The sequence below is a fragment of the Myotis lucifugus genome, unplaced genomic scaffold (assembly GCF_000147115.1).
Source record: "Myotis lucifugus unplaced genomic scaffold, Myoluc2.0 scaffold_9, whole genome shotgun sequence".
In the NCBI taxonomy this organism is placed as follows: Eukaryota; Metazoa; Chordata; class Mammalia; order Chiroptera; family Vespertilionidae; genus Myotis; species Myotis lucifugus.
This window is the reverse complement of record NW_005871057.1, coordinates 2,030,326-2,045,085: the sequence shown is the minus strand read 5'-3', so window position 1 is coordinate 2,045,085 and position 14,760 is coordinate 2,030,326. Positions and strand designations below refer to the sequence as shown.

Below are 14,760 nucleotides of genomic sequence, written 5' to 3'. Positions count from 1 at the left end.
TCAGCTGCAATACTGTCTAGAGGCATATGTGTTGGTTTTACATATATTTACGATAGTGACTTTAAAATTTATGTATATTTTCCAATATGTAATCAGTAGTCTGTGTGAAAACAAGCAATTCTGAATATAAGTTGTTTTGTAACATTCCGCTGAAAAATAAACATGTAATTTGTGATTGCTACTTACATGTAAGACTTCAGTAAGTTTTAAAATAAGAATAAAACATAAGGAAATATGCTAAAACCAATGTTAACCACAACCTTATAGTTTCTACATGGGGATGGTTTATTTCTGGCTTTCCAGAACTATATGGAAGAAAGTGACGTGGCAGTATATAAGCTACTAAGATTATGCAGCCACTCACACTGGGAAAGAAAAGTTCATATGCACCTATACCTGCTTGCAAATCTGTGACCCTCGTGAAAGATTCAGATAAGAAATAGTACACTCCGTGTTTACTGAACTTGTTCGTGGGCCCAGTATCATGCATGTGTCCAACGTATTGTATATATTAGCTATCTATTAGGTGTTTAGAGAGATGGTGCTGAGCCCTAACTTTCGTAAATGAAATCAGGTCTAATAATAGTACCTATTATATAGTATTGTTGTGAGGGCTCATAAATGGCAAACAGATGAATAAACATACTTGAATACCTTATAAAAGTGTATGATAGGGGTAACTAGTGACTTGTGTTACTAGTTATCCCAGTGGGAGAACCAGGAGGTCTGGGATGTGTAAAAAGAGTTTCATAGAAGAGATGGGGTTGAGTTAGATCTTGAGATACCAGAGGGGGCTACCAGTTCTACCCCAAGGCTCAGCTTCTAGAAAGTCAAAGAGGAAATGCTTTCACCAAGATGAATGCAATTCTCAAAGATTCAGACTGGGAGTAAGTACAGTTCCCTAAATGAACTCTCATCTGTCCTGACTCCAGGCCTTTGGGCATACTTCTGATGTGAATGCCCTTTTCCACTTCTGTTCAGCTGGCAAGTTTCCATTCATTCTTCAAGTCATATCTTCTCAGGGAAGGATTTTCATGCCTATGGAGTCTACCTTCCCCCCCGCCCCCAAGTTAGGTATACTGTTCCTAGGATTCCTTTCATAGTTGGTTACAAAAATGCCAAAAACTGCAGTGCCCATGCTTCCTCCATCGCTCTAGAGCCCCATCATATGAGAAATTGTCCTTTACTTTTGCTTTGCTAGTAGTTATCATAAGTCTGTTACACGAGAAACTCAAAATAAGGTTCCTGAAGCCAGAGATGAAAGACATGTGACTGGGACAGGAAGGAGATGGCTTCAAGGGGACGAGAAGACGGTGACTGGAAATCAGATTCAAGAGATCCAGGAAGCTGGACAGAGAGCTGCAGATGTGAATTCAGATTTGACATCTTTGGGTGAATGAGTGACAATGAAGATAACTTCTTAGACAGTGGAAATGATGGAGTTTGGAAGCCTGCTTGAAGGTGGGGGTGGGGGGCAGGATAGCGGTGAAGAAGGATGTAACTATTAAGTAATGATAGAAGTTAGCAATCTCTGTGGAATATGCATCTCCTTTAAAGTTCTATACTGTTAGCTATTTTACTCCCAGTGAATAAAGATAATAGTTTAATAGCTAACACATGTAGATTTCCTATGTGCCAAGCATTCATCTGAATCCTTATATGAATTAAAACGTTAAATCTACCCAGGGACCATGTGAGGGTGGCTCTATTTTTATCTCACTTTACTCAGAAAGAAAGGTCACAGAATTGGTCTATATATACAGCGGGTGTGTGGTGGGGCTGGGGTTTCAACCCAGACAGTGTGGCTACACTGCCTGAGGATTCTTTTTCAGTCTTTTAAACCTACTCCCACCTCTTGAGTAATCTTTCCTTCCTGGCAGTATTAACTATTGTGTCATTCAAATGTAAAAAGCCACCTTTTTATGTGGATTGCAACAAATGTAAACTCATACAAGAAAGATTTAGATGAAAAAGAGAGTTTATTATGAAGATTCAGAGGTTTGTCTGTCCTAAGGGAAGTCTGCTGGGTCTGAAGAACCCATAAGCAGGTAATTAAAATTAACTGGAAACCCTTGGGAATAACAGCTTATTTGTGTTTTCTCCCCTCCCCCCTTCCCTTCCCTTCCTCCTCTCTTCCCTGTCTCTGCCTCTAATGTCTCTCATGCCTGCTTTTCTCCACTTCATTTTTCTCTTATGGAGGTGAATTGGCTTTCTTGGCTCTGCAGGTCCATGGCAAATCCAGGTCTGATATTTTTGAACTAATATATCCAGTACCTACAGCTAACTACTTACAATTCTACAACTTCCAGGGAGAAGAAACAGAATTGACATCACGTGGATCAAAACCCGCCCTTCTTCTAATCAGAAGTAATCAGCCAGATCAAGGTCCCTGGTGTGCTGCCTCCTCAATGGATTGTGGGAGCAGCAATCAGAGACGTGAAGGGAGCGAGCCGGCCCTCATGACATGTCTAGTGCAGGACTGAACCACAATCCAAATGTTCTCATGAGCTCAAAGTTTCTATTATGATCAACACACAAATGAAACTTATTGTGGTAATACCTGTGCTAATAGTTCTATGGGTCTGGTCAGCCACAGTTAATGTAGTTTTTATTAAACAATAAGATAATTATGATTGTTATAACAGAAACATTTTTTCTAGATTCCGGGTTGCATTATGATTAATTCAAAGAACTTCTAAGAGTGAGAAATGCATTAAATGTGGAGATAAAATCCAGTGGATATCCTATCTAATAAAAGACAAATAGGGTAATTAACCGTACCTCCACTACACTTCCCATTGGCTAATCAGTGAGATATGCAAATTAACCGCCAACAAAGATGGCGGCCAGCAGCCATGCAGCTGAAGCGAGCAGGAGGCTTGCTTGCTCCAGTGATGGAAGAAGCCAAGGTTCCCGGCCTTCCGCGGCCGGGCTCTGAGCTCCGAAAGCAACAGCTCCAAAAGCAACAAAGTTTCAATTATAGAAGCCAAACAAACCCCAGATACCTGCTTTCAGCCAGCCGTGGCCTCAGAGCTGGAGTGAGCAGGATGGCAACGAAGTTTCAATTATAGAAGGTAAATAAATCCCAGAATTTTTTTAAAAAGGAAAAAAGAAAAAAAGGAGAGTCTGGGAGCTTCAATTGCTGGCCAGCCTGAAAATGGCCCTCAGCCCCTCACCCAGACTGGCCAGGCACCCCAGTGGGGACCCCCACCCTAAAGGGGGTATGGCCAGCCTGAAAAGGGCCCTCAGCCCCTCATCCAGGCTGGCCAGGCACCCCAGTGGGGACCCCCACCCTGAAGGGGGTGTGACCAGCTGCAAACAGCCATCAGCCCCTCACCCAAGCTGGCTAGGCACCCCAGCGGGACCCCCACCCTAAAGGGGGTGTGACCAGCTGCAAACAGCCATCAGCCCCTCATCCAGGCTGGCCAGGCACCCCAGTGGGGACCCCCACCCTAAAGGGGGTGCGGGAAGCCTGAAAATAGCCATCAGCCCCTCATCCAGGCTGGCCAGGCACTCCAGTGGGGACCCCCACCCTGAAGGGGGTGTGACCAGCTGCAAACAGCCATCAGCCCCTCACCCAGGCTGGCCAGGCATCCAAGCAGGACCCTCACCCTGATCTGGGACACCCTTCAGGGCAAACCATCCAGACCCCATCCATGCACCAGGCCTCTATCCTATATAGTAAAAGGGTAATATGCAAACTGACCCTAACAGCAGAACAACTGGGAATGACTGGTCACTATGACACACACTGACCACCAGGGGGCAGACACTCAATGCAGGAGCTGCCCTCTGGTGGTCAGTGCACTCCCACAGGCAGAGCTCTGCTCAGCCACAAGCCAGGCTGACGGCTGCCAGTACAGCGGTGGTGGTGGGAGCCTCTCCTGCCTCCTCAGCAGCGCTAAGGATGTCCGACTGTAGCTTAGGTCTGCTCCTCGCTGGCAAGTGGACATCCCCCGAGGGCTGCCGGGCTGCCAGAGGGATGTCTGATTGCCAGCATAGGCCAAATCCCCCGGGGAGCAGGCCTAAGCCAGCAGGTGGTCATCCCACGTGGGGTCCCAGACTGTGAGAGGGCACAGGCCAGGCTGAGGGCCCCCCCCCCTCCAGTGCACAAATTTTTGTGCACCGGTCCTCTAATAAATATATAACTGAATATGTAAACTGAAAATATGAGCTGAATATATTTTAAACTTTAAAAAAATAGAAGCAGTTATGGAACTAAACTCCCATAACTTGACAGATCACTCAATTTTTCTAGTTTTCACCATCCTATAATTTGACATACGTATTTTGAAGGTCTCTCTACTTTTAAAATTATATGGCACTTTTTACCTCTATAAGTGTAGTATTTGAGGTAATGATCTAAAATTTAAAGAGAATTACTTCCAAAAAAATGATTCAGTGATTATTATAAAGAAATGCATGAAAAAAAAAATCCCTACTTGTATACTATCACTAACAAATATAAATTGAGATGATATACTTTGGTTTTATTCCCTAAGTAACTTTTATAGCTTGTAATAAATTTATTCATCTTGAAGCTGGAATTTTGAGATTCAAGTTGGTATTAAAAAAGCACCAAGTCCTTGAAGACAAAGATAACAGAAGGTAGGGTTAATAAAATCGTTTCAGATATATGATCTCTGAGCACTATGAGAACAACTTTTCATTCTTTGATTTGTGCATTGACTACACACTAATTTCAGGTTCCTTAGTATTTTTAAAAATAATATATTTGCTCAAATTAATGCAACCATATGACATGAACAGCAAGAAAATAAACACCAACTCTGTGCAGATAAGGTGTGGAAGGAAAATTAGAGTAGACAGAAGTATAATCAAATAGCATGAAAACAACTTTTGGTTCTAAGCCCAAAGTAAGTTAGGACAGAATTAAGAGAATCTGGCAATAGTTCTAAAGCATCTATAATAATAAAAGCGTAATATGTTAATTAGACCGGACAGCCAGACGTCCTTCCGGACGACCTTCTGGACAAAGCCAGGGCTGTGAGGGCCAAGCCCCTTGCATGAATTTCATGCATCGGGCCTCTAGTCTATATATATAAAAGCCTAAGCAACCAGCTGACCAGCCAACTGGCTGACCTGCCAACTAACCAACCAGCTGGTAGGTATGATGCACACTGACTACCAGAGGGCAGAAGTTCAATGCAGGAGCTGCCAAGCCACAGAAACTTTGCAGAGTTCCCTCTGGCACTCCAGGACCCCTCGGGGGATGTCAGAATGCTGGTTTTGGCCCAATCTCCGCAGGCCAGGTCAAGGGACCCCACCTGCCGGAGGGACGCCACTCACTCCACATATGCCCTTTGAGCCCTAGCGCCACCCCAGGTGCAGCTGGCGAGGGAGGGACCACAGGAGGTTGGCTCCAGGACATGTCCAGCCCATCTCACCCAGTCCCACCCTGCCAGCAACCTTCTAATTAATTTCCTTTCAATGTTCACAAATCTGTGCACCAGGTCTCTAGTATGTAATAAGAACCACTGTGCCTTTCTAGTCCCTGTGGGCTTAGTTTTCATGACCACCTACCTTCTGTGATAATTTTTATTGCATTTTTCATAGGCCCAGTTTCAAAGGGGCTGTTCACACAACATAACATCAACAAAAAGTACATTTAATAAAATGGCTGATCAGCCAAAATATTAGTTTAGTGGAACTGACCAATTCACAGAGTGAGCAAACTAAATCTTGAAACCAATTTCAGGTATAGCAGCATCCTAATTAGAGGTGATTAAAAAAGAAATTTCAGAGACAGTCCACCATCCATAAAATATGCAGTCAAAGTCTCAGGAGACAATTTCTTAAAACAATGTATGAACAACTAAAATATAATGCTAAAAAATTTAAGAATATAAATCTTGTTTCAGAGATAAAAATAAAGGTAAAGACAATTATGATAAAATCACTTACTTTAAACAGCCCCATCTCTTTCCCCCCAATAATTACACACACACACACACTTGCATATGGTGGAAGACTATGGCTAAATCCAGAGGGCACATCTGAAAGACACTACTGGAGAACTTCAGAGTTGCATTTTCAGACAAACCCAGGAACTCCAATCAGAAACTGCACAAGAGAAGCTTCCTCTCTAATGAGCCAGAGTGACTCAGATGAGACTGGTAGAAAAGGGCAACAACCAGCTCGGTCCGGAAAAGGTTGTATTGTTGCTTCAGAACATGAGAGAAGGAAGGATCAGTGGGACGGGAAGTCCAGGTCTGGGGAGTTACATGGAGTGAGCAATCTCCAAGTGAGCTTCATATTCCACATCAGACTCACATGGACTTCTTAACAGCTACCATTTCCTGTGTTAAATTTTCTTCAGGTTCAGTGAGTGCAACCAGCAGAGGAAACATTAGAAGGAGAGGAGAAGTTAGCCTGCTCTTGCCCTCAGGACGACCAGGCTGTGAGAGCAGAGTTTAGGATGGCATACTGAAAAGGATCAAACAAACACAACTGCCAGGTTCTCCTTCCATAAATGAGTAGAGAGACGGGTGCCAAGTCCAACCTACAGGAAAGAAATGTGATGAGGAAAAAAATAGTCTCTTCTACTGAGGACTCTTTTAGCAGATTCAGAAGTGAAAGGAATAAAAAGACAGTCAATATTTCAAGAGAGCAGCCAAAGGGAAGAAAGGCAATTAGTACACAGCAGAGGAAACAATAGAACAAACAGAAGAAAAAAAGAACATTAGGAACAGAAATTAAGTTGACTAAATTGTGAGTCTCTGGTAACCGGTGCATCCACAGTTGACTTTGAAATAGCAATAGAAACTTTTAAATTTTGAACACATAAAATATGACTCACTGGACGATTCCAATATTATTAAAATTTTAGACTCCACACCCTTCCCTGCTCTAAAATTCACAATAAACCTTCAGGAATAATCAGTTCAAATCTGACTCCTCAGGAAGCCTTGGAAAGGTCACCCTGCCTCCTCAGAATCTAATCATCAAAAAACTCTTTCCAATGCCGTTTATGACCCCATCGCCCCTCCCTCCCTACACACTGTCTTTGTCAAGATCAATGATTACTTCCAAGTGTTAAATTCACTGGCCAAATTTTTGGTTTTCATCCACTTGACTTGTCAGCAGCATTTGATGTAGTTGATCATTCTCTCCTTGAATCCCTTCTTCACTTGACTTCCGGGATAACAGTCTCTAGGCTTTGCTCCCGCCTCCCTGGCTGCACCTTCTTAGTCTCCACAATGCTTTTTCTTCATCCCCTGACTTCTGAACATTGACGTTCTTCCAGTATCCGTGGTAAACCTCTTCTCTTCTCAATGTACACTCTCTCCCTTGGAGATTTCATCAAGTTTCATGGTTTTACATCCTACTCATACATTACTACTCTAAAATTATTAGCTATAGTTATCACTCCCCTTAAATTCCAAATGCGAATTTCCAACTCTGAACCCAATATCTCTATTTAAATACCCAAAAAGCATCTTGTGATGGTTAATTTTATGTCAACTCAACGGGGCCACAAGATGCCCAGATAAATAAAAACCTAATATGCAAATCAACAGAATGGCGGAATGACCAGTCAGCGGAGGGTGTGGCTGGCAAGTGGGCAGCGCCCGGCCAGCAAAGGTGGGTGCCAGCATTCAGAGGGAGGGGATGGCGATCAGGGGGCAATGGCAACTGGTGGAAGCAGAGGGGAGATTGGGAGGCGGGGCCAGCCACTCACCAGCCAGTGCTGTCTCCTGATCACCCCGCCACTCGCCCTACTGGTCACCTCCCACAGAGGGCTCCCCTGAAGGTTCCTGGACTGTGAGAGGGCGCAGGCCGGGCTGAGGGACCCCCTGAGTGCACAAATTTTCATGCACCGGGCCTCTACTATCTAATAAAACATTATTTCTAAGTGTGTCTGTGAGGGTTTTTCTGAAGATAATTTTGAATGCATGGCTCTCCCCAGAGTGGCGGGCCTAATCCAATCCTTTGAGGACTTGAATAGAATAAAAGGGTGAGAAAGGCTGAATTTGCTCTATGGCTGACTCAGCTAGGACACTAATGTTCTCCTGGCCTTGGCATTCCTGGTCTCAGGCCTACAGACTCAGACTGGAAGTTACACCCTTGGCTGCCTGGCACTCAGGCCTTTGAAATACACCACAGGCTTTGGTGGGTTGGCAGCTTGCAGATGGCAGATTGGGGGTCTTGTCAGCCTCCATATCATCGTGAGCCAAAGCCTGATAACAAATCTCCACAACGTAACTTTTTGATGAGTTTCCCTGGAGAATGCTGACCACTAAACATCTCAAACTTGACATTTCTAAAACTGAGCTGCTGATCCCTACCTCATCCAAACTGGCTTGTCTTGCATTCCTTCCTGTGTCACTTCACATCAACTGTATCCCTCCAACTGATCAAGCTGAAACATCAGTATCACCCAGATTCCCCTCTCGCTTTTATGTTCTATGTACGATCTGTCAGAAAGTTCTGACAACTTTATGCTTTAATGTATATTTAACTTGGGTTTTTAACAGGATGGAAACTAATATTCAGTTGGTTTGACTAATTTGATGAGAGTTGGAAAAATATGAAAATGCATTATATGAAGCTTTCTAGATGATACTTGGGAGAGAATCAGTGATATAGCAGGATTTCCAAAAAAATACCAAAGGCCAGAAATCCAGTGTTAGTTCAAGTGTGTGTGATCTTAGTCTACTTAGACAAGGTCCATAATCACCATATTTTCCCATATGAAATGGGAATATAGACACCTAGGTTATCATGGTTGTTCTAAGAAATGGGATATTAATTTCAAAAACAATTAAATGCCAAAAAAATGGGTACTTATAATAAAAATTACTGGTGAGTTATAGCACTCCAGTATTAGATCAGCTGAGATGTGGACCACTTGGGAAAAGAGCTATGAAGAAACAAATAGGTGTGAGACTGGAAGTTGAGTTCAACCAGAATAGAATCCATAGGAAATGCATAGATTTCTTCTCTTGAGACCTTATTAGAATTGTACAATACCACAATGTTTTGAATAACATGAATTCCAATGAACATAGACATATTATACATATACTGCCCCCCCATACATACACAATCTGCCAATGTAAAAACAGAAAAGGACAAAATAAAAGCCCAGGGTTGTCTGATGGAGACTATAGGTACAGTTCATGGAGGAAAGAAGAAGAAAAGGCCGCTGAAGCCAGATGAGTCCTAAAGCCAGGGCAGCCTACAGGCTTGCAATTGAAGTTGCTGAGACAAAGTAACTTGAAACTGAAGTCAAGAGAGGTCTAACCATGCCTATCTTGAAAAAGACCACTTTGTTCTTGAATAAAAAAAAATAACAAAAAAACATGAGAGAATAGAGATTAGTTAAAACAGTGGTTCTCAACCTGTGGGTCGCGACCCCTCTGGGGGTCAAACGACCCTTTCACAGGGATCGCCTAAGACCATTGGAAAACACATATATAATTACATATTGTTTTTGTGATTAATCACTATGCTTTAATTATGTTCAATTTGTAACAATGAAATTGGGAGTCACTACAACATGAGGAACTGTATTAGGAAGGTTGAGAACCACTGAGTTAAAATGACAAGAAAAGGCAGTAGAAAATGAAGCCACAGCTCCACGGTTATGGAGAGAAAGCCAGTAAATATTCAAAACACCCTGTAATGGATTAGCAAGGTTTACTTGCATGAGAGTTTAGATGAACTGTTGTCTAGGACAGATCAAGTATCAATGACAGTGGACAGTGGGCATGGGAAAAGCACAAGAAGAAGAAAAAAGAAAGGGCCAAGAATTCAAAGTCAAGGCCTTTATAGAAAATCAATTTGTTCTTTCTAATGCCCTCCTAGACTGTTGAATATGTATGAGCCTATAAACCACCTGGCAGCTTGTGGAAGCAGATGCTGTGTCCGTAGGTTTAGGAAGAGCCTGAGATTCTGCACTTTTAACAAGCTCACAGGCGATGCCTCGGCCACTGGTCCGTACTTTACCAGTGAGATACTGGTCTAAGCAACTCAAGAGCCTGAAATGGGTCTTCTGCAGCTGCTCATTGGTCTCCTACAGGCCATGACCTACAGCTCTGCTCTGTTGGGTCCACAAAATTTAAATTTGACATTAAAAAAAAACCCACAGGAAATTTCACATAAAGCATGGGTGTCCTGGTTCTCTTAATACATCAGGAAGGCTGGCATCACTGGGTCTGAAGTTTTCCAGGTCAACCCTCAACTGGAGCCGAGTGAAAGTTACCCCCTTAGAGAAAGCAAGTTCCTTCCAGCCCCTGCAGCCTCCTTCATGACCCAGCACATCTCTGACAGAGGCAGAGGCCATTTGCTATTCATCATGCAGCTGTTCTGTTGATTTTGTTTAGGGAGAAATATTTTTTTCCAAACCCATGTCTCTGCCAAAACTGAGAAAACAAATGTAGACCAAGTTGTATCATGTGATATACTTTTTCCATGTCAATCATGTATATTATTTCCCAATCCTCTTTAAAATTTTTGACTCAGTAACACCTTGTCTTATTCAACTATCTATTTCCAATCCCTAAGACAGAGCCTGGCAAACAGTACTGTAAACTGAATTTCTAATTGGAAACAAAGATTCAGAATCAAGGGCCGTCTGGAATCCTTCAGCAGTACCCTCCTTTGTTACATTAATATTTCCACCATTAAGCCGGTTTTAATGTGCAGTCAGACCCATGAACTAAATTTATATTTATCTACAGTGAATCCATAGGTTTACAGACAATCTCTCAGATGAATTTGGTGCCTGACGAAGTAGAGAATGGGGTTATAGATTAGCCTCTTAAATAAAAGTTTGGTGACCGGTCTTAAAAATTATGATGAAATTAAAATTAAAAGTGCAACCTTCCTGTATATTGCTTACTTCATTAACTTTTTAACATTAGCACATTCTAAATTTTGTGACAGATTTCCATTGGCCTAAAAGTAGCATAAAAGAAGTTGTGTTCTTCTTTTTTGCCATAAATTAAGATTAAAAGGCAAACCAAATGGCCACAAAAGGCCAGAATGAAATTAGATCCCACTTTCAGTGGTTATAAATCATAATTTATTCTTTCATATGCACAGGAGTGGAAATAGGACTCCTCTTATCAGATCTGTGTATTTTGTTTAAAAGAAACAGTTGGGTAAATGTTTCCAGACATCATGTATTTTTTTTTTGTAAAAAAGAGTATATATAGAAGTATAGGGTAGAGTCGCATGGAAGGAGGACAGATCTGAAACAGAATCGTGATGCTACTTAAAGTTATCACTTTTAAATATTAAAGGAAATGTAAAACTGTTCATATGTTTTATACAAAATCCAGGAGTAAAATTTTGCATTGAGACAGAACTGCTAAGAACCTTAACCACATACAATCAAAGTCAAAATAATAGAAAGGCAGGTTCTAATCAAAATACTTATCTTGTATTTGAAGAGTATGTTCTAAGTTTTATATCATGTGGCATGCCCAAGACTCAAAAAATGTTCCCTTTGTCATTTACCATGAAATGACTGACCAGCAAGTTTTGAAAAGTTACCATCCACAATCTATTATCCCTTCCCCTCTTCCTTCCCACAAAAAAAAAAAAAAATACACACACCCACACACATACCACCAGCCCTCTTGTTCTTAAAATCTGTCTTAAAGTTGGGGCAGCCTCAGACAAACAGCAAATCTCTACTGACCTTTCACCTATCTTGTTCCTACTACTCTTTGTGTTCATATGTGATATCCCCCTTCCTGTCACTGTATCCTGTCACTCGGGTCCTAGGCATCCCAGGCACAAAAGGCCTCTGTGAAAACATATTTTTCAAGAAACATTGCCTTCCTTTTCTTCTCTCTCTCTTCTATCAGAACTCATCATCTCATATGTATTTCAAATATGCCCTAACTTGCTAACATTTTAATGAGTGACTCCTCTACAGGTGGGGCATTTGGTGTCCAGAAAATAGGAATATGTGAGAAATGCCCGCTGGAACAGGGGTACTATCCTGGACCGAGCTCCCCAAAGATGCTTTGTTTGGCAAGCACAGTGTTTGGAAAGGATTTTTGCTAGTTTAAAAAACAGAATATTTCACAGAAAACTTCAAATTTCTGGCTTCTTTTGAGAAATGGGAAGATCTGGCAACACGAGGTCCACATTCTTGCATTTCAATGGTGAGCTGGAGCTGTCCCTTAAACAGAGTCTGTACTCTCCGCTCAACCAAGTCTCCTCACCAGAAGCTGTTAATTGTTACACTGGGCTCTCTCCTCACGCAGTTGCTCTTCTTGCCTGGCCTCTGTAAATATTTCTTTGCATTTCCAATTCCTGTGCTAGATAACAGCTGGTGCATTTGGTCCTGTTGGTTAAAATAATGAAACCCAAGGATTTTTCTTTTCTAACAATCAAGCCTGCGTTACAATCAGTAGATAGTTTTCCACACCTAACTTGCTGACATTTTTATATGAACATGAAATAACAGAGCTAGCTTTAAAGAGATATAACAGATGTATATTTTTTTCTGACTTCTACCTTGGCTTGTATTTTGAGTCTTATTTTAGGGAGAGAGACCTTTCTAGGCTTTGTTCATAATTGTCATGCCAAGAGGGTGGTAGTAACAACACCATCTTGTTAGTCAATTGGAAAAATATCTGGGAAAGTGCTGGGCAAAGTTCCAAAGTCAACAGACCAAGCTAAAACTGCTGCCGTTTCTGGGAGCCAGGAGGTAGGGGGGAAGCTGGAGTTCTAAGGTCCAGGGGATCAAGGAGTTAGAAAGGGGAAACGTGGTGTCAAGGAGCTAGAGGCAGGCAGCAGCACTGATGGGCAACAATACATTGTCCAACGGAATCCTGGATATTTGCCACAGAAAATGGGCAGCTCTTGGTCTACTCTTTGGACTGTGTTAGTGTAACTAGACAGAGGAGGGCAATATTATGATTGCAATTGGAGTTTTCATCCTAATAACGACAATTAAAAGGAGGTTCTTGAAGCACCTTGACAATGTTTCTCCAGCTCTGAAAAGCTCACTTGGCTTTTAACATCTCTGCAAACACTCTGAGTGAAGCTGCTGAAGTCACTGCTCTAAACCCTTATTGGAGCAAGCCATCATTCTTGCCACCCAGGTCCATGATCCTGAACGCTTGCTTTTATCTTTGAGCAAACCTCATCCTTAGGAAAGTGAGATTAAGCCTGCCTACACAATTTCATTTCATCCTTTTACTTAGATTGGTTATCTGTCATTTTAAAATATTAATATTTATTTTTATCAGTTCACTTTTAATAAGTTGCTCTCTCTATTAATATACGCATATGATAATCTATATATATAAAACCCTAATATGCAAATAGACCAAATGGCAGAACCACCGAACAACCGAACAACCAGTCACTATGACATGTGCTGACCACCAGGGGGCGCATGTGGAACATGGCAGACATTGACCGCGGCAGGATGGTGGAGCAGGTGAGCAGGGGCACCAGACCAAGGCAGGGCACTGGTTGCTGTCATCACGGCGAGCCTCTGGTAGTTACTGAAAATTTTTTGCTCCTGCGCACTGATGTCCTGCCCAGCACTCACACCCACTACTGGCGCCCGGCGCCGGCCCTGATAGATTGACACTGTCAGCAGGAAGGCTGGCATCACTGGGTCTGAAGTTTTCCAGATCGCCCCTCAGGGCTTCTTCACTTCCCCCTGCTCCTGAGGGGGAGATCGGGCAGCAGCCACCACTTGCACCCACTGAAAGTGCCGGCCCCTCTCGCACCCACTGCAGGTGCCAACCCCAATTGCTCCACGCTGTCAGCAGGTGAGAGCAGGGCTGGCACCATTAGCGCGTGGGAGCAGCAACGGTGGGAGTGGGGCTGCTGGCAGACAGGGGATAGGGGGGCAGGCAGGGGCGCGGAGGATGGGCTGAAACCCGCCCCTGTGCCCACTGCAGCTTCGCGGCCCACAGTTCCTTTCAAGGTGCACAGATTTGTGCACTGGGCCCCTAGTATCAATATAAGAATTCTGTGAAGTTAAACTCTAAATATATTAGTATCATGAACTTCAATGGAGTCCTTTATTTTTCTTCCTTTTTAATAATCTTACTCTCCTAAGTTTCATGCTTGAGGAAAAGCTCCATGTTGAACAGTAGAAAAAGTCTGACTTAATAGTAAAGTCCTAAAGAAATGTTTAATTTGATAGAGTGGGCCCTCCATAAACTTTGAGATTAGAAATGCATGGCAAGATGTTAATTGTACTTGGTTATTTAGCTCATTCATGAGGATTTTAAAGATACCAACTTTCTTTTATTAGTCTTTTCCTGTTCCTTTGAATTGTATTTTATACTTTTAAAGAGCTTTTTCATACCATGTAAGGAAAACTGCTATAATGACAGAGGATGCTTTTATATTTGCAAGCATTGTTCTTTAGAAAACTAATATCCAGTGAAGTATTAATAGTTGTCACTTGATTAAAATGAATGATTGTCATGTAACTCATCACTATGGACCTTTTTACTTCACTTCACAATAATGGTTACCTCTCTCTCCTTTTTTTTTTTTACTAGCTAAGATGTATTTATTACTTTTTAAATCAAATACTGCACTAAGCACTTTATATCTATTTTCTCATTATTATCCCAAATGTCAGATTAAGAAATGAGGCTTAACAGAGTTAAATAATTTTCTCAAATCATGCAGTTAAGAAATGTCAAAGTTGAAATTAAAACCAGAGTGTCAGATTCTGGAGCCTGACTCCTCCATGAACTGAGGGAAATCCTGGTGCATTTGATACAAGTAGAAATAATTTTCCAT

General features: G+C 42.1%; 1 protein-coding gene across 2 annotated transcripts in view; it reads right to left on the bottom strand.

Annotated features, from left to right (window-relative positions):
* NAV3 (neuron navigator 3) overlaps nucleotides 1–14,760 on the bottom strand; it is a 566,743-nt gene that overhangs the window by 274,972 nt on the left and 277,011 nt on the right. The window lies entirely within an intron of this gene.